This window comes from Chlorocebus sabaeus, unplaced genomic scaffold (genome assembly GCF_047675955.1).
Source record: "Chlorocebus sabaeus isolate Y175 unplaced genomic scaffold, mChlSab1.0.hap1 unalloc_scaffold_235, whole genome shotgun sequence".
Classification (NCBI taxonomy): Eukaryota; Metazoa; Chordata; class Mammalia; order Primates; family Cercopithecidae; genus Chlorocebus; species Chlorocebus sabaeus.
The window spans coordinates 93,773-111,884 of NW_027327521.1; the positions used below are offsets into that span (position 1 = coordinate 93,773).

The following is an 18,112-nucleotide window of genomic DNA, read 5'->3' on the forward strand; positions in this document are numbered from 1 at the left end:
TCTAAAGAATTCATTAGTAAAGTTACAGCTCTGGGGACAGTTAGGCAAAGAATGAATGCTAAATTCATTACAAATGCCCATGGTCTTTCTTTACATGCCTTCTAGTGAAAAATTCCTAAGTGCCTAAATAGCAAGTCTGCAACAATACCAGCTGTTTATTAAAGACTACGAAAAAGAAATGGAGGCCGGGCCTGGTGGCTCACGTCTGTAATCCCTGCACTTTGGGAGGCTGAGGCAGGCAGATCACCTGAGGTCAGGAGTCCAAGATGAGCCTGGCCAACATGGTGAAACTGTGTCTCTACTAAAAATACAAAAATTAGCTGGGTGTGGTGGCGGCACCCATAATCCCGGCTACTCGGGAGGCTGAGGCAGTTGAACTGGTTGAACCCAGAAGGCAAGGGTTACAGTGAGCTAAAACTGCACCACTGCACTCCAGCCTGGGCGATAAGAGCAAGACTCTATCTTTAACAAAAAAAAAGAAAAAAAGAAATGGCATCTTCTTCAAGAATGACATCGTTTTTCATGATAAAGCTCTAATTTTGCATTTGTTCAAGTATTGATTACATTTACCTAATATGATACCAATCTTGGATAAAGTGCAAAAAACACAATTTCATTTTCTCAATAATCAAAACTGACTAGGTAGTCTAATATCAATTCCGATCTTAGTAAACAATGATCAGATTTTAAAAATTATGGAATGATGGAGCAAATAAGATGTTACAACCTGTTCCAAGGGGAATTCCAAAACCCACGCATATCTGAGACCATCAAGTATGATGAAATATATTTGATTACTATACTGAAAAATAAACTGATTATAAAGCCAACAACAATCGGGCAGGGGTCTCCTCATCCGCAGCCACACAAACCCGATCATGCAGCTATGTGGTTGCAAGGCCTACATAGCCTAGAAGGGACTGGTCTGACTTGGGATTTCATTTCATTTGTACTTGTATTTTGAGACAGGGTCCCACTGTGTCACCCAGGATGGAGTGCAGTGGTATAATCATAGCTCACTGCAGCCTTGACCAACTGGGCTCAAGAGATGCTCCTGCTTCAGCTGCCCCAATACCTGGAAATACAGGCAAGTACCACCATGTCAGGCCTTTTTAAAATTATTATTAATTTTTTTTTAGAGAGAAGTCTTAATATGTGGCCCAAGCTGGCCTCAAACTCCTAGCCTCAAGAGATCTGCCCACCTCAGCCTCCTGAGTAGGTATACACCACCATGCCTGGCTATATTTATTTTATTTTATTAAATTTCTTTCTTTTATTTTTGTAGAGAGGAGGTCTTACTATGTTGCCCAGGCTGCTCTCAAACTCATGGCCTTAAAACATACTCCCATCTCTGCCTCTCAAACTGTTGGAACTATACGTGTGAGCCACTGCCCCTGGCCTGACTTAGGATTTTTTTTTATCCAGCATCCTTTACTTGGTAGGATTGGGAAAGGCAGTAGGGTTCTTTTTAAAAAAATTACTTCTTTCTCTTATAAAGATCCTTGTGATTGCTGGGCATGGGGGCTCCCATCTGTAATCCCAACACTTTGGGAGGCCAAAGAGAAAGGAACGCTTGAGGCCAAGAGTTCGAGACCAGCCTGGGGAACATAGGAAGACCCCGCCTTTATAAAATTAAAATTAAAATCAGCTGGACATGGTGATGCACGCCTGTAGCTCCAGCTACTGGAGAGGCTAAGGTGGAGGATCGCTTTAGTCTAGGAGGTCAAAGCTGCAGTGAGCTATGATCACATCACTGCACTCCAGCCTCAGTGGCAGAGCGAGACTCTGTCTCAAATATAAGAAAAGAAATATACATTTGGTCTCTGCCCTTGGTTCCTGGCATAGAACTTTTAAAGCTCTTATAAAGTCCTTAGTGACGGAGGTAATAGGAGCATTTTCTGTTTTAATATTCAGTCTTAGTCCCAGTTTCCTGACACAAGGGCCTCTAAGGTCTTTCAGATCTGCAGCATGGTAAGAACGCATGTGGGATGCTGTTGAGCTGACACAGTGGCTGCAAGCTCCCAGACTGCTTCAGGAGGAGGGCTGGCTGCCAGAGGAACCAACCACATTTTTTTTTTTAAACGGAGTTTGGCTCTTGTAGCCCAGGCTGGAGTGCAATGGCACAATCTCAGCTCACTGCAACCTCCGCCTCCCAGGTTCAAGCAATTCTCCTACCTCGGCCTCCTGAGTAGCTGGAATTATAGGGATGTGCCACAACGCCCAGCTAATTTTTGTATTTTTAGTAGAGATGGGGTTTCACCATGTTGGTCAGGCTGGTTTCAAAATCCTGACCTCAAGTGATCCGCACGCCTCGGCCTCCCAAAGGGCTAGGATTACAGGCATGAGCCACTGCGCCCAGCCCCAACCACATTTCTTGAGGCTTGGAACTTTCAGCCTCACCTGCCGAACTCCAGGAGGCAAAAGGGACTGGAGATTGACTTAGCTACCAATGGTCAATCAATCATGCCTCCATAATAACCCAAACAACAGGGTTTGGAGAACTTCTGTGTTACTGAACACAAGGAGGTGCTGGGAGGGTAGCGTGCCCAACAGAGGGCATGGAAGCTCTGTGCCTCTCCCCACTTACCTTGCCCTGTGCACCTCTTTCACTGGCTGCTCCTGAGATGGAGCCTTTACATTGAGCCAGTAACAGAAAATAAGCTGGCCAGATGAGGTGGCTCATGCCTATAATCCTAGCACTTTGGGAGGCAGAGGTGGGGGGAAATCACTTGAGTCTAGGAATTTGAGACCAGCTTGGGCAACATAACAAGATCCCATCTATACAAAAAATAAAAGAAATTAGCCAGATGTGGTGGTGGGAACCCTGTAATTCCAGCTACTTGAGAGGCTGAGGCAGGAGAATCACTTGAGCCCTGGAGGTTGAGGCTTCAATGAGCTACAACTGCACCACTGCATGCCAGCCTGGACAATAGAGCGAGGCCCTGTCTTTAAAAAAAAAAAAAAAAAGAAAGAAAGAAAAGGAAAAACCTGTTTTTCTAAGTTCTGTGAGTTGTTCTAGCAAATAACTAAACTCAAGAAGAGAGTCATCGGAAACCCTGATTTCTAACTGGTTGGTAGAAATACAGGTGACAACCTAGGACTTGCAATTGGCATCTGAAGTGAGGGTGGTCTCGTGGGACTGAGCCCCTAACCTGTGAGGTCTGCACTAACCCCAGGTAGTGTTGGAATGGAATTGTGGAATACACAGTTGGCATCCAGAGAGTTGGAGAATTGGTGTAGAAACTCCACACATACATTTGGTTAGAAGTGTGTGAGTAGAGAAAAACATGAGTTCTTCTCTCACCTGTCTACCTGCTTAACTGCATAGGAGAGACAATGGATGGTGTTCATGAACAAGGCAAGCATTAAAGTCAGACCAGACCTAACATTTGACTCAGTCTTAGTATCCAGGTGAGCTTGGGCAAATCGCTCATTAACCCCAAGTCTTCATCATTTCGTGCATAAAATGGGGAAAACTGTGGCACCTACCTGTTTTTGTGAGAATTAATGAAATACTATGCTTGATGTTATTGTGATCATCATACTGTTTGACAAGGACAGTGATGCATGATAACACAAAAACTTAGAAACTGTAATGAGGTCTCGGGCAAAATTCCACACAAGCAAATTACTGTCTCTACAAAGCATTCCTGCCACACTTAATTCACCATTCCCTGAACAAAATGTGCCATCTTCATTGTCCAGGTCTGTACAGTGCTGGTTTCCCTGCCTGGGCTGCTCACTCCATCCCATCCCAGCCCATTCCTCATCCCTCCACCTCCCTCTTCCCTCCCCACTCTCATACAACTCTTCCTCATCTTTCAGGACCTGGCTTCAATGACACCTTAACTGGAAGCTTCTCTCACCCTCCAGAAGAGCTTCCCATTGCACTTGATGCATGCACTATTATTTGATCATTTCTGAGTTATAGTCCAAGTCTTTTTGTACCTGAATAACATGTTGCCCAGTCAGTCTCTCTTCCTGGATTCAGAAGTCTTTCATGGTAGATCCAGCTGGAAGTGACAAAAAGACATTCTTTAAAAAAAAAAAAGAAAAGAAAAGAAAAAAGAGGGATGACACAGACAGACATCAGTACTTAAAAGTTTTAAATGGTATGTGAAAAACAAACAAAATGCAAGGGCTTCCAGCAGAAACGTAGGAGGGAAGGTGTTACTGGGAAATATAATCGAAGGTTACTTTTTATTTTATTTTATTTTTAGAAAAAGGGTCTTGCTGTATCGCTTAGGCTGGACTGCAGTGGTGCAATCACAGTTAACTGAAGCCTCAACCTCCAGGGCTGGAGCAATATTGCCATCTAATTTTTATTTTATTTAAGAAACAGTCTTGCTCTTACCAAAGCTAAAGTGCAGTGGTGTGATCATAGCTTACTGCAGCCTCAACCTTCTGGCTCAAGTGATCCTCCAGTCTTAGCCTCCCCAGTAGCTGGGACTACAGGTGTACAGTGCAATGTGTAGCTCAACATTTTTTTAATTTTTAGTACAGACAAAGTGTCACTATGTTGACCAGGCTGGTGGTGATCTCCCACTCTCAGGCAGTTCTCCCACCTCAACCTTCCAAAGTGCTGGGATTACAGGTGTGACCTGCCTGTAACACCACACAGGTGTGACCTCACACCTGGCTGAGGGGGTTAATTTTTAATTATATAAAGAACTCAAAGCAAATATTAGAAGGAGCCTAAATGCCTACAGCAGCTGATGAGTAAACTGTGATACATCTATATAACAAAATATTATGCAACCATGAAAAGGATTAAGATACATCAACAGGTATTGGCACAAATGTCCACGAAATATGAAAATGTGAAGTGATGTTCAATTACCATGTATGTATCTTGAAGCATATGGCCCATTTTCTCAATAGCAATTATTTCCTGAGATAAGATTATGGGTCTAAAGACTGAAGGAAATTTTTCACTTATTTATTTAAAAGTATTTACTATTTTTATAATTTAATAAAAGATTAAACAGATCAATGCATTAGTAAAAGACAAATTAATTCCATAAATAACTGGAAAAGACATGGACAGCCCAGGCATGGTGGCTCACGCTTATAATACTAGTATTTTGGGAGGGGGTGGTGGGGGGATCGCTTGAGGCCAGGAGTCCCAGACCAGCCTAAGAAACAAAGCAAGACCTCATCTCTACTAAAAATTAAAAAAAAATTGGCCAGGCATAGTGGCATATGCCCATAAACCCAACTACTGAGGTAGAAGAATCACCTGGGACCAGGAGGTCAAGACTGCAGTGAGTTGAGACTGTGCCACTACACTCAAGCCTGGGAGACAGAGTGAGACTTCATCTCAAAAAAAGAAAAAAAAAAAGGACAATAAAGAAATAAAGCTAAGAAGCTAACACAAGGAAAGATAAAATGTGTGACAAATAGCCCGGGTACGTGGCTCACACCTGTAATCCAGCACTTTGGGAGGCCGAGGCGGGTAGATCACGAGGTCAGGAGTTTGCGACCAGCCTGATCAATACATTGAAACCCCATCTCTACTAAAAATACAAAAATTAGCCAGGTGTGGTGGTGTATGCCTGTAATCTCAGCTACTCAGAAGGCTGAGGCAGAAATGCTTGAACCTGGGAGGCAGAGGTTGCAGTGAACCAAGATCATACCACTGCACTAGAGCCTAGGCGACAGAGCGAGACTGTGTCTCAAAAAAAAAAAAAAAAAGTGACAGTAATATGAAGTCTTTTATTTATCACACAGAAAGGAACTTGTTAAATTATGATATCTGTGCCAGTGAAAGTGCAGTGAAATGGCCATTTTCTTGTACTATCAGTGGCATTTAAATTGTATATAAACCTTCCAGGATAAAGCTTGGATTTTTTTTTTTTTTTTTTTTTTTGAGATGGAGTCTCGCTCTGTTGCCCAGGCTGGAGGCTGGGAAATTTTTTTTAAATAATACAGACAGTTACTCATTATACTGCCTTCTCCAACTCCTGGTCTCAAGCAATCCTCCCACCTCAGCCTCCCAAAGTGCTGGAATTATAGGCTGACAGCCACCATGCCTGAAAGCTTGGCAATTTACATCAAGGGTAATAAGAATGCGCATACCCTGTCACTCACAGTAATCTCACTTCCGGAAATATCATCTTTGGATATAATTCAACCTAAACAAAAGGTGATATGCACAAACACAGTGAAAATCTGGGAGTAATTTTTTTCTCATTTTTTAAAAAATATGGAATGCTTCACAAATTTGCATGTCATTCTTTCACAGAGGCCATGCCAAACTCTCTATTGTTCCAACTTAAGTACATGTGCCACTGAAGCAAGCATGAGTAATTTAAGATAGAGTGGTTAAGTGAAATAAGGAAGAGATATGGGGAATTTAAAAAATCTATGGTACTTATAGGCATCTAGTAACAGCTCAGCAAATTATTATTTTTATGGTAATTTCACTCAATTAAAAATTGTCATTAAAAATTACCATTGTCATGGAACATAATGTATCCTACAGGAGAATTGTAAAAACAGATACAATTTGTCCCTTGGTATATGGGGGGATTAGTTCCAGCTACCCCATTTCTGTGTATACCAAAATCCATGTGTACTCAATTTTTTGAAGTCGGTCCTGTGGAATCCAAATATTTTAAAAATAGGAAAATTAGTGAGGTGTGGTGACAAGCACCTGTAGTCCCAGCTACCTGTGAGGTTGAGGCAGGAGGACTGCTTGAACCCAGGAGGTTGAGGCTGCAGTGAGCCATAATTGCACTACTGCAGTCCAGTCTGGGCAACAGAGTGAGACAGAAGGTTCACTTTTTAATAGAATTTTTCTGTTCACTTGAAGATATGGTCAGGACTGCGACATAGGAAAATTTTTCAGAAAATAACTATCTAATCCAATTAATGCTGGAGCTGGGGACAGAAAACGTTTTGGTGACTATTTATTCCTTAACTTGCTGTTATATAAACTATTGCCAGTAGGCATTTACCAACCAGAAGTGTCATCTCAGAGCTACTCACAATGAAAGGTGATGTCTGAGGCTCAGGTGTGTTGAGGTCCCCATGCCTGGGCTATAGGTGCTGAGTGGGACTTACTTGTCCATCCATTTTCTCTATTCCAGCACTGGGAAACTTGGGTTTATCCATCTTGATAAGATGTCATTGAAATTCCACTTGGCAAGAACCACAGATGGAAGAAAGGCCATGAAACCACAGGACAGTACTTGTTCTCAAGGGTATCTTTAGCTTAAGTGGCTCTGTAAAAGAGAAAGTATATTGTTGAAAAATCATTGCAGGTCAGGTGAGGTGGCTCATACCTATAATGCCAGCCACTGGGAGACAAAGGCAGGAGGATCCCGTGAGGCCAGGAGTTCAAGACCAGCCTGGGCAACACAGTGAACCCTCATCTCTACAAAACATTAGGAAATGAGCTGGGTGTGGTAACATTCCTATATTCCACGCTACTCTGGAGGCTGAAATAGGAGGATCGCTTGAGCCCAGGAAGTAGAAGCTGCAGTGAGCTCTGATCTCACCACAGAACTCCAGCCTGGGTGACAGAGTGAGACCCTGTCTCAACACACACACACACACCCTCATCTCAGTCTGCCCAGCCTTGACTAATCAAAAGGGTCTTCTGGTTACAGAAGAAGTATGCTCTTTTATAGGACAGGGAGAGACCAGCAAGCTTGTTCACAGCCTTTTCCTCATCCTCTGCTTAGTTTCCAAGAACCCTCACAGTGAAAACAGAGTCCCTGGGAAAACAACCTAAATCTTTAGGTTACCAGGGGAGAAATATGCCTCCTTTGTCAATTAATAAATGGAACACCTGCCTTAAAATCCAGGGAGTTCTGCTAGAATGAATCACTCCCTAAGACCCTGACCTATGCAGGGAACATGAAAAACTGGAGTTTAACCAGGCGCGGTGGCTCACGCCTGTAATCTCAGCACTTTGAGAGGCCGAGGTGGATGGATCATCTGAGGTCAAACCTGGCCAACATGGTGAAACCCCGCCTCTACTAAAACTACAAAAATTAGCTGGGCGTGGTGGTGGACGCCTATAATCCCAGCTACTCGGGAGGCTGAGGCAGGAAAATCGCTTGAACCCAGAAGGCGGAGGTTGCAATTGCTTCTAGAAGAATTTCCATTAGCCCTTTGAAATCCTTCAACATTCATTAAGGTCAAAGACTTATCACCTAATTTAATCTGATGGGTATGTGACCAGAGTCTTTCTAGGGAATAGAGACTCCCAAACTGTTCAGCTGGGAAGTGAGGAGATAATTTATTACTCAAAATCAAAGGGAAACGAAAAGAGGCCAACCTAAAGCGTCATTATTCTTTCTTGGCAGGGAATGGATTCCAGAGTCATTCTGTGACCTTTACCTTCTGTGACCTCCTTATTAGCATCTAAAAGCTTCCAGTGTAGGATGCAGCCAGCTAGGTTCTCTTCTAATGTAATAAAATCTGCTTCAGCAAAGCTTATGCAGAGCCATCTCCAGACTCCAGAAATAATAGGCTATAAATTACAGGATCTCCCATTTGATATAATGAAGTATAAGCATGCTCCTGAATGACTCCTCTACATATTACTCTGGGTGACTTGAAGTGAATTTGATACAAGTACTGGAGCGAGCGCAAAGCAGAGCTACATCTAGGATTAATGTGCTTGGGCCCAGCTCCTCACTACTCACCTATGAGTACAGTTCCAGAACCTAAGTAGAGGGTGGGGAACAAGGATCCTGGCTTTTTTCCCTAATGCCTGCCATCTCTTTCAGATTTCTTATTTCTTTGCAAAGAAACTAAACAGGCTCGACTAAAAAAACTAAATGATTAAATCCTACACAGAGAATCTCCAAAGATTCACAAAATATCATTCAAGACTGTTAGAAAGACAGCCTTGAGGATAACTTGATGTACCAGTGATCTACAATATTTGGGATCATTCCAAATTCCCGTCAAGGATCTGCCTATATCAACACAGGGACAAAGGACCAACCATTCAAATAGGCCCTGCTGCCAAAATGCCATCTCTTCATATTGTTCCATTTAACAAAACTGCAGCCTGTCATCTATCCTTAAGTCCCTTGGCCAATGGTGCAGAGCCAGAGTATGCTACTCCCTAGCAGGAAATCAACAGAATGACCTACTAAACACCATTCAGAAGATGCTAAGGCCCATGAATTGCAACAGGAAAGAAAAGACAGATAATTAGTCAGACAGGTACATGCTGGGCCAAAAATGCACTACAATCCCCACCCAATTCTGCCTAATCCTAGCTGGGCTGACATCAACCTGATGAGACAGGCCTGTAAGATCTCAAACTAAAACAGAAACTCCTGAACTGGGTTCTGGAGAACCCAGGAAGCAGCAGTAAACCATTAAAGAACAGATAAGGTCTGGAGGTGAGGGGGGAGTTTCAGATAAATGAAATGCTGGTAGAACACAGGGCCCAAAGGAGCAAAAGTTAACCTAAGCCCAGGTAGATCCTTGTTTACTAGAGTACTAGGCACGGGGTGTGGCAACTATTCTAACCAAAGAGGCTCCACTGGGGGTGGGTTAGCAATCCAAGGTATGGTATGCATAGGGCTGGTGGAATTCAGGGGGACTGAAACAAAAGCTTCAGAACCAGAAAGACTATATCTGGGGACACAGCACAAAACTCTCAAGAGGTGAATCTTTGTAAGAGTGAGGCAGAACTATATAGCAGTTTCAGGAGATCTGCTGGTGCCCAGCGAGAGCTCCAAATGGGCTATATGCAGGGATGCAGGCTGTAGTCTCTGAAGAGGAGGTTCACAAAAGTCATTCAGTCCAAGACCCCAAACTGTGTTCTCTACTAAAAGGAATCAAGGCCCCCTAGAGAAATGGCTGACTCCATGTATGGTACAGTATATTGATCCTGGAACATCTTTTTTGCCAGAAAGCAAGGAAGTCATCAAAGTCCAACAGGATCACATCAAAAAGACAGGAGAGTCAACTTGAAGAGATAATTATTAACCTTGATGAGACAATGTAAGCATCCAAAACAATAAAGACTGCAATGACCTGAAATACATCAAATGCAAACAATAATCTATGAGTTCATGATGGTATTCAGAAAAAAAAAACTATTGGTCACTAGAGGGAAGGTTACTAGGTCACTAACTTACTACTCTGAAAAGTGACTTAAAATGAGAGGTAGCATGGAGAATTAGCTATTTATTCAGTTTTTCCCTTACAAACATAAATTTTTAGGAAGATTAAAGTAGATGAAACAAATCTGGAAAAATGGAGGTAACTGCTTAATTGGAGGGTTGGGTACACGGAGGTTCATCCTATTTCTTTTGTGTATGTTTGAACCCCCTACAAAAAAAGCACAAGACAGAATGTGAGCCAAGCAGCTTAAGGTTTAGGCAAGGCTTCTGCCTACAAGAGACACTAGGATATGAGGGGTAGTTTTGGCCCTGATGGGCTGAGCCAACTGGAGGTACATAGGGAGGTGCTAAATTGCAGAGGTATCATGTTGCCCAGCACTTGACTGAATCCTAGATACTAGGACTGCTTGGTAGCATGCTTCCTAGGTGGTGGATCTGAGGCTACCTACAGAACTTCCTTTGTAGTCATAATTCGCTCAGAAACTTCAAAAGGGCTTGCTCTTGAAAATGGAGTTGGTCTTTGTCCATTTCATGCTGCTATAAAAGAATGCCACAGACTGCATAATTTACGAGAAAGAAGGAAGGAAGGAAGGAAGGAAGGAAGGAAGGAAGGAAGGAAGGAAGGAAGGAAGGAAGGAAGGAAGGAAGGAAGGGAGGGAGGGAGGGAGGGAGGGGAAGGGGAGGAAGGGAAAGAAGGGAAGGGAAGGAAGAGAGGGAAGGGAAAGAGGGAAGGAGGAAGGGAAGGAAGGAGGGAGGGGGAGAGAGAGGAAGGGAGGGGAAGGGAAGAGAATGGAAGAACAGGGAAGGGAAGGGAAGGGAAGGGAAGGGAAGCGAAGGGAACGGAAAGGAATGGAATGGAACGGAACAGAATGGAACAGAAAGGAAAGGAAAAGGGGAAAGGAAGAAATTTTATTTCTTATAGTTCTGGATGCTATGAAATCTAAGGTTGAGGGGCCTGCATCTAGTAGGGATCTTCTGGCTGCATCATCCCATGACAGAAGGCAGAAGGACAAGAGAGTGCAAGACAGCAAGAGGGCAAAGGGGGCTGAACTCTCTTTTATAATAAGACCACTCTGTGATTACTTATCTATTACCATAATAACAACATTAACTCATTCATGAGGGCTCTCTTATTAGGCCCCACATCCCAACTGTTGCATTGAGGATTGAGTTTCCAGCACATAAACTTTGGGGGACACACTTAAACCACAGCAGAGCACTTATGTAAATTCAACCAAGAGGTGCTGGGAAAATCAAAGGCATAAGAAAGACAGCAAAGGCTAGCAGAGAAATACACGCAGGTTAAGGAAAAAAGTCACAGTGAATCCTGTAGTGCAGGCTACTTTATCAAAAGCACCTAAAACAGATCTCATTAAGTGCCCCAACTCACCTCCACCCACATCTAAAGGGCCACACACAGCGTCACCAAAGGCAGCACAATGAGAACAGCATTCTCCTCAACAGACGAGCTGTGAGTATCCATACACCTAACTCAACAGCTCCAGAACAGCCCTAAAACAGCTCCTCCCTAACCACCACTCATGTCACCAGCTGGGAAAATATTCAGAAAACCCAAATCCTGACATACCACTACCAAACAACTTAAATGGCAAAGAACAACCCATTTAAACAGCAATGCCAGTTGCGGGGGAAAAAAAGGAACAATGAGTAGAGGAAAAGCAGACCTCTTGGGGTCCACCAAGACCCAGTCTCTCAGCTTCAGCACTTTCAAATGCAGAATCCTCTGGGGCCTGTGGAGCTCCACGAGGCATGTTGTCCTCAAAGATAAATAAGCAGGCAAGCTGGCTAGAAAATTGCTAAGGGTATTATTCTTCAAAGAATCTTTATAGGGTCAAACAGGAATGTGTCTTACGGGCTATGTGTATTCCCCACAGATTCTGAGGATGATGTCTGTATCCCTTTCCAGATGGGTTGAACAATTTGCGGTCACTTGTATTCCTGCCACTGAGTACCAGTGCTTTGCTAATTTGAACAGATTCCAGCTCACACTGACCCGGGCTCCCTGGATCTGGTTACCATTAGCCAAGACTGTCATCCATATTGTACCCTTTCAAAGAGTCCTAAAAACAGTTCTTCGCCTACTCTTCCAAGACAAGTAAAAATGTCTGCCAAAGAAATGGGGAAAAAAGATTGAGAGAGAGAAAACAATTAACATACTAACAAAAGAGCAAAAAGCGAAGGGGGAGGAGAAACTAGGAAAATCATACATGGGCTCACACCTATTTCCAAAGCTGGGCTAATATTCTTTTGCTTGTGTCTGAATAACTCACCAATTTTAAACTGCTAATGAAAAAAAAAAGAAAAAGAGAATGAAAGAAGCAGGCCCAGGCCGGGCACGGTGCTAGGATTAAAGTGCCGTAATCCTAGCACTTTGGGAGGATGAGGCGGGTGGATCACCCAAGGTCAGGAATTTGAGATCAGCTTGGTCAACCTGGTAAAACACCATCTCTACTAAAAATACAAAAAATTAGCTGGCATGGTGGCGCATGCCTGTAAACCCAGCTACTCAGGAGGCCGAGCAGGAGAACAGCTTGAACCCAGAAGGCAGAGAATGTGATGACCTGAGATCACACCATTGCCCTCAAGCCAGGGCAATGAGAGCAAAACTCGGTCTCAAAAGAAAAAAAAAAAGCTATAAAGTAACTCAGATTTCATTAAATACAACCCTAGTGGTGAATGACTATTGGTCAACAATAAAAAAGATGGATTACTCAGAACAGAGATTAAGAGTCCAGTAAGAATCCAGGAAACTTACCCTTAAATAATGAAAGAAATCCTTTCCTTGGAAAGTAATATCCTCTCAGGCCAGGAACTCCACTAGTAGACAGTCTTCTTAAAAAAAACATTTCTGGCCGGGCATGGGTTCACGCCTCTAATCCCAGCATTTCGGGAGGCTGAGGCAGGAAGATCACCTGAGGTCAGGAGTTCGAGACCGGCCTGGCCAACATGGCGAAACCCCACCTCCACTAAAAATACAAAAATTAGCCTGGCATGGTGCTGGGCACCTGTAATCCCAGCAACTCGGGAGGCTAAGGCAGAAGAATCACTTGAACCCAGGAGGCAGAGGTTGCAGTGAGCCAAGGTCGCACCACTGCACTCCAGCCTGGGCGACAAGAGTGAAAACTCTGTCTCAAAAAAAAAAAATTCCTTTGGGAAGAACTTCTACATAAAAATCTTCAACATGAGACTGGAAAAAACAGTGTGGGATCATCCCCGGACCATTGGCTTTTACAGTTGGAGCTATAAGAACAAAAAGAAAAAAGGATGTCATTTAAACATAATATGTAAAAAAGAATAATTATTAAATCTGTATTGGTCTTTAACTTTTATACTTTGATCTTTAATTGTTATTGTAATTGAGTCCAAAGAAAAATAGTATGAGTAAAATAAAAAGAACACCATAAATGCTAATATTCTGTTTATCAAAGTCTGCAGTGAAATATCCCATTAAATCCAAGTGCAGAGACTCACACCCATAATCCCAGAACTTTGGGAGGCTGAGGCGGGTGAATCTCCTGAGGTCAGGAGTTCGAGGCCAGCCTGGTCAACACGGTGAAACCCCAACGCTACTACAAATACAAAAATTAGGCAGGCGTGGTGGCAGGGGCCTGTAATCCCAGCTACTCAGGAGGCTAAGGCAGGGAGAATTGCTTGGACCCAGGAGGTGAGCTTGCCATGAGCTGAGATCACACCACTGCACTCCAGCATGGGCGACAGAATAAAATTCCATCTTAAAAAAAAAAACACACACACACACACACACACACACAAAACAGCTAGCACATGACATTTGCTATGGGGAGACTAGGGATATGATCTTGCTGCAATCCTTCCATTTTAATAATTGCTAACAGTGTGATTCCATTCTGTTTCGTCCCCACTCCACTCCAGAGCCAAAATAAGAAAATCAATTATATTTCTATTTCTTTAAAAACATATCTAACTAAATCATCTAATTAAAAGATAATATGCACGGCTCCATACTAGTAAAAAAAACTTCTTATGTCCTGAGTATCATGGACATTTGATGAATGCTTGTTCAGTTGACTGGTGTAGACTTCAATAATAACCTGTTCCATGCATTATGCCACATTAATCTTGCATCTCAAAAGTAGGACAAATATTGTTCTTTCAGTTTTGTCTACCCAAAATGTAGTATTTACACGTATTTAAAAATGGGTTAATAAAAAGAAAATGAGTCTGTTCTAGAGAGTATGAGAATTTTGAAAACATGAATTTTCCTGTCCTGGCACATAATTAATGCTTAGAGGCATATTATTTCATGTGAAAGCTACCATGAAAAGAAATTAATGTTAAACGTTACTTCACATAATCTTCTAACCTGACTAAAGACTGAAGACCTACCTCACAAAGCTGATTTATCAAGTTGTAAATCTTCACCTGTTGAATTCATAAGTTCATCTCTGAAAGGTAAGAATAAATACTTAATATTCACTAGGCAATATTCAGCAAAGTAATATCCACTAGTACATATTTAACATTTCATCACCAAGGGTGGGTGTGAGAAGAAAAGACAGACTGGGCACAGGGGCTCACACCTGTAATCCCAGCACTTTGGGAGGCCGAGGTAGGCAGATCTTGAGATCAGGAGTTCGAGACCAGCCTGACCAACACGGTGAAACCCTGTCTCTACTAAAAATACAAAAATTAGCCAAGTGTGGTGGCAGATGCCTGTAATCCTAGATACTCAGGAGGCTGAGGCAGGAGAATTGCCTGAACCCAGGAGGCAGAGATTGCAGGGAGCCAACATCATGCCACTAAACTCTAAGCCTAAGTGAAAGATCAAGTCTCTATCTCAGGAGGGAAAAAAAATAATTAATTAATTAATTAAGAAGAGAAAAGACAATCGGGATGCTTGAGCACAACTAAATCTTCTTTTGAGGTTTCCATACATTAACCAAACAAAATAATAATTGCAAATGGTCTCATCAGGTACTTCGTGGAGGATGTGTCCTCACAAGTAAACTGGTAACTTTGCAACCCACAGGTCTTTGAAACATATTACAATAATCTTAAATGGGATCCTTTAATATCACATTGCATTCAAGACTATCTTTCTCTACACGTCTATAAAAATCATTTATTCCCACATAGGCTTTAAAATCTCAGGCTTAAAAACAAGACATGGATACTATTTTCTTTAGCAAAAGTAGCAGAAAACTGTGAAAGAAAATGTCAGTTGCGTGCCAGTCAGGTGAGGGCAGTCTTCACATTTTAAAAGCTAACACTGGCATGACTTACTCAATTTTGGACCCAGATAAATTAAAAAGTGGAAGATAAAAATACCTAAAATAGGCCAGGTGCAGCGGCTCACACCTGTAATCCCAGCACTTTGGGAGGCTGAGGCAGGCAGATCACCCGAGGTCAGGAGTTCGAGACCAGTCTGACAAACATAGACAAACCCCAACTCTACTAAAAATACAAAATTAGACAGGCATAGCAGCACATGCCTGTAATCCCAGCTCCTCGGGAGGCTGAGGCAGGAGAATCGCTTGAACCCAGGAGGCAGACATTGCATGGAATTGAGATCGCGCCATTGCATTCCAGCCTGGGCAAGGACAGCAGAACTCCATCTCAAAAAAAAAAACAAAACAAAACCATAAAATAACTCAGACTTAATTAAATATAACCCTGGTGGTGAATAAATATTTGTCAACAATAAAAAAAATTTATTACTCAGAACAGAGAGGAGAGTCCAATAAGAATCCAAGAGTCTTACCTTTTAACAAAAAAATGAATCAATTCCTTTGACAGCAATATCCTCTCCAGGCCAGGAATTCCATTAGTAGACAGTCTTCTTAAAAAAAATTTCTGGCAGAGCATAGTGGTTCACATCTGTAATCCCAGCACTTTGGGAGGCTGAGGCAGGAGGATCATCTGAGGTCAGGAGTTCAAGACCAGCCTGGCCAACATGCTGAAACCCCGCCTCTACTAAAAATACAATATTCAGGCTGGCATGATGGTGGGCACCTGTAATCCCACCTACTCGGGAGGCTAAGGTAGGAGAATCACATGAACCCAAGAGGCAGAGGTTGCAGTGAGCCAAGATCATGCCATTGCACTCCAGCCTGAGCAAGAAGAATGAAAACCCCATCCCCCACCACAGAAAAAAAGTTCCTTTGGAACGGCCTTCTACATAAAGATCTTCAACATGACACTGGAAAAAAGGGTATGGGATCATTACTGGACCTTTGGCTTTTACAGCTTGAGTTATAAGGACAAAAAGAAAAAGGGCTATCATTTAAACACAATACGTAGACTAGAATAACTATTAAATCTGTATTGGTCTTTAACTTTTATACTTTTATCTTTACTTCTGTTAATATAATTGAGTCTAAAGAAAAATAGCAATCAAATAAAAATATTATTGTTCAAAAAATTGAACAATAATAATCTGTTCAACGCCTTATGCCAGATAAATCTTGCATTTCAAAAGTAGGACAAATACTGTTCTTCCAGTTCTGTCTACCCGTAAATGCAATATTTACATGTATTTGTAATGGGTTAATAATAAGAAAATGAGTTCATTGTTCTAGAGAGTATGAAAATTTTGACAACATGAATTCTCTTTTCCTGGCACATAATTAATACTTAGAGGCATATTATTTCATGTGGAGGGTACCATTAAAAGAATTCAATGTTAAACCTTAAATAATGAGTGAAATAAAAACAACAGCAAAAATGCTAATATTCTGTTTATCAAAGTGTGCAGTGAAATATCCCATTAAAGCCAGTTGTAGTGACTCACACCCGTAATCCCAGCAGTTTGAGAGGCCAAGGCGGGTGAATCACCTGAGGTCAGGAGTTGGAGACCAGCCTGGCCAACAGTGAAACCCCATCTCCAGTAAAAATACAAAAAGTAGCCAGACATTGGGGAGGGTGCCTGTAATCCCAGCTACTCAGGAGGCTGAAGAAGGAGAATCGCTTGAGGCAGAGGCTGCAGTGAGCCAAGATCATGGAATGGCACTCCAACCCAGGCAACAAGAGCTAAACTCTATCTCAAAACAAAACAAAACAGACAAACAAAAAACAGTAAGAGAAAACTGGAGCTAAGTCCTACTCATTGTATTTACTTTCCTAAAATAAAACAACATTATCAAAAAAATTATGGCCAAGCCCAGTGGCTCATGCCTGTAATCCCAGTGCTTTGTGAGGCCAATGTGGATAAATCACATGAGGTCAGGAGTTCAAGACCAGCCTGGCCAACATGGTGAAACTTCAACTCTACTACGATTACAAAAATTAGGAAGGCATGGTGGCAGGTGCCTGTAATCCCAGCTACTTGGGAGGCTGAGGCAGGTAGAATTGCTAAAACCCAGAAGGTAGAGCTTGCCATGAGCTGAGATCACACTACTGCACTGCAAGGGCAACAAAACAAAACTCCATCTAAAAAAAAAAAAAAGAACTGTTAGCAGGTGCAATTATTCACAATATGTAGAAATTATTCTTTTCTACATACTGTGTTTAAATGATATCCATTTTTCTAATTGTTCTTATAGCTCAACCTATAAAAGCCAAAGGTCCAGGAAGATGGGATATGATCTCACTGGCTATCCCTCCATTTTAGTAAATCTAAACAGTGTCATTCCATTCTGTTTCATCCTCACTCCAGTGCCAAAACAAGAAAATCAATTATATTTCTATTTCTTTAAAAACATATCTAACTAAATCTAATTAAAAGATAATATGCATGGCTCCACACTCTAAAAGAAAACCTTCTGTCCTACGTATCATGGACATTTGACGAATGCTTGTTCAGTTGACCGGTGTAGACTTCGATAATAATCTGTTCAATGCATTACGCCAGATAAATCTTGCATCTCAAAAGTAGGACAAATACTGTTCTTCCAGTTCTGTCTACCCGTAAATGCAATATTTACATGTATTTGTAATGTGTTAATAAAAAGAAAATGAGTTCACTGTTCTAGAGAGTATGAGAATTTTGACAACACGAATTCTCTTGTCCTGGCACA

The 18,112-nt window shown here is 42.1% G+C and overlaps 1 long non-coding RNA gene and 1 pseudogene across 7 annotated transcripts in view; both read right to left on the reverse strand.

The window, feature by feature from the left end:
- The window catches only part of LOC103226046 (uncharacterized), a 42,869-nt gene that overhangs the window by 12,322 nt on the left and 12,435 nt on the right, over positions 1-18,112 (reverse strand). For 4 of the 7 annotated variants that reach the window (XR_012092281.1, XR_012092282.1, XR_012092279.1 and 1 more), the window contains 5 exons: positions 15,859-17,525; positions 14,484-14,542; positions 12,874-13,358; positions 7,066-7,226; positions 3,949-4,013 (listed from right to left, as the gene is read on the reverse strand). This is a non-coding gene — a long non-coding RNA (uncharacterized lncRNA). Of the gene's footprint in view, positions 1-3,948; positions 4,014-6,078; positions 6,135-6,990; positions 7,227-12,873; positions 13,359-14,483; positions 14,543-15,858; positions 17,526-18,112 lie in introns of all 7 variants that reach the window. The other 3 variants (XR_012092277.1, XR_012092278.1, XR_012092280.1) reach the window with 3 other exon arrangements.
- On the reverse strand, positions 6,200-6,299 carry LOC140711154 (U6 spliceosomal RNA; annotated as a pseudogene).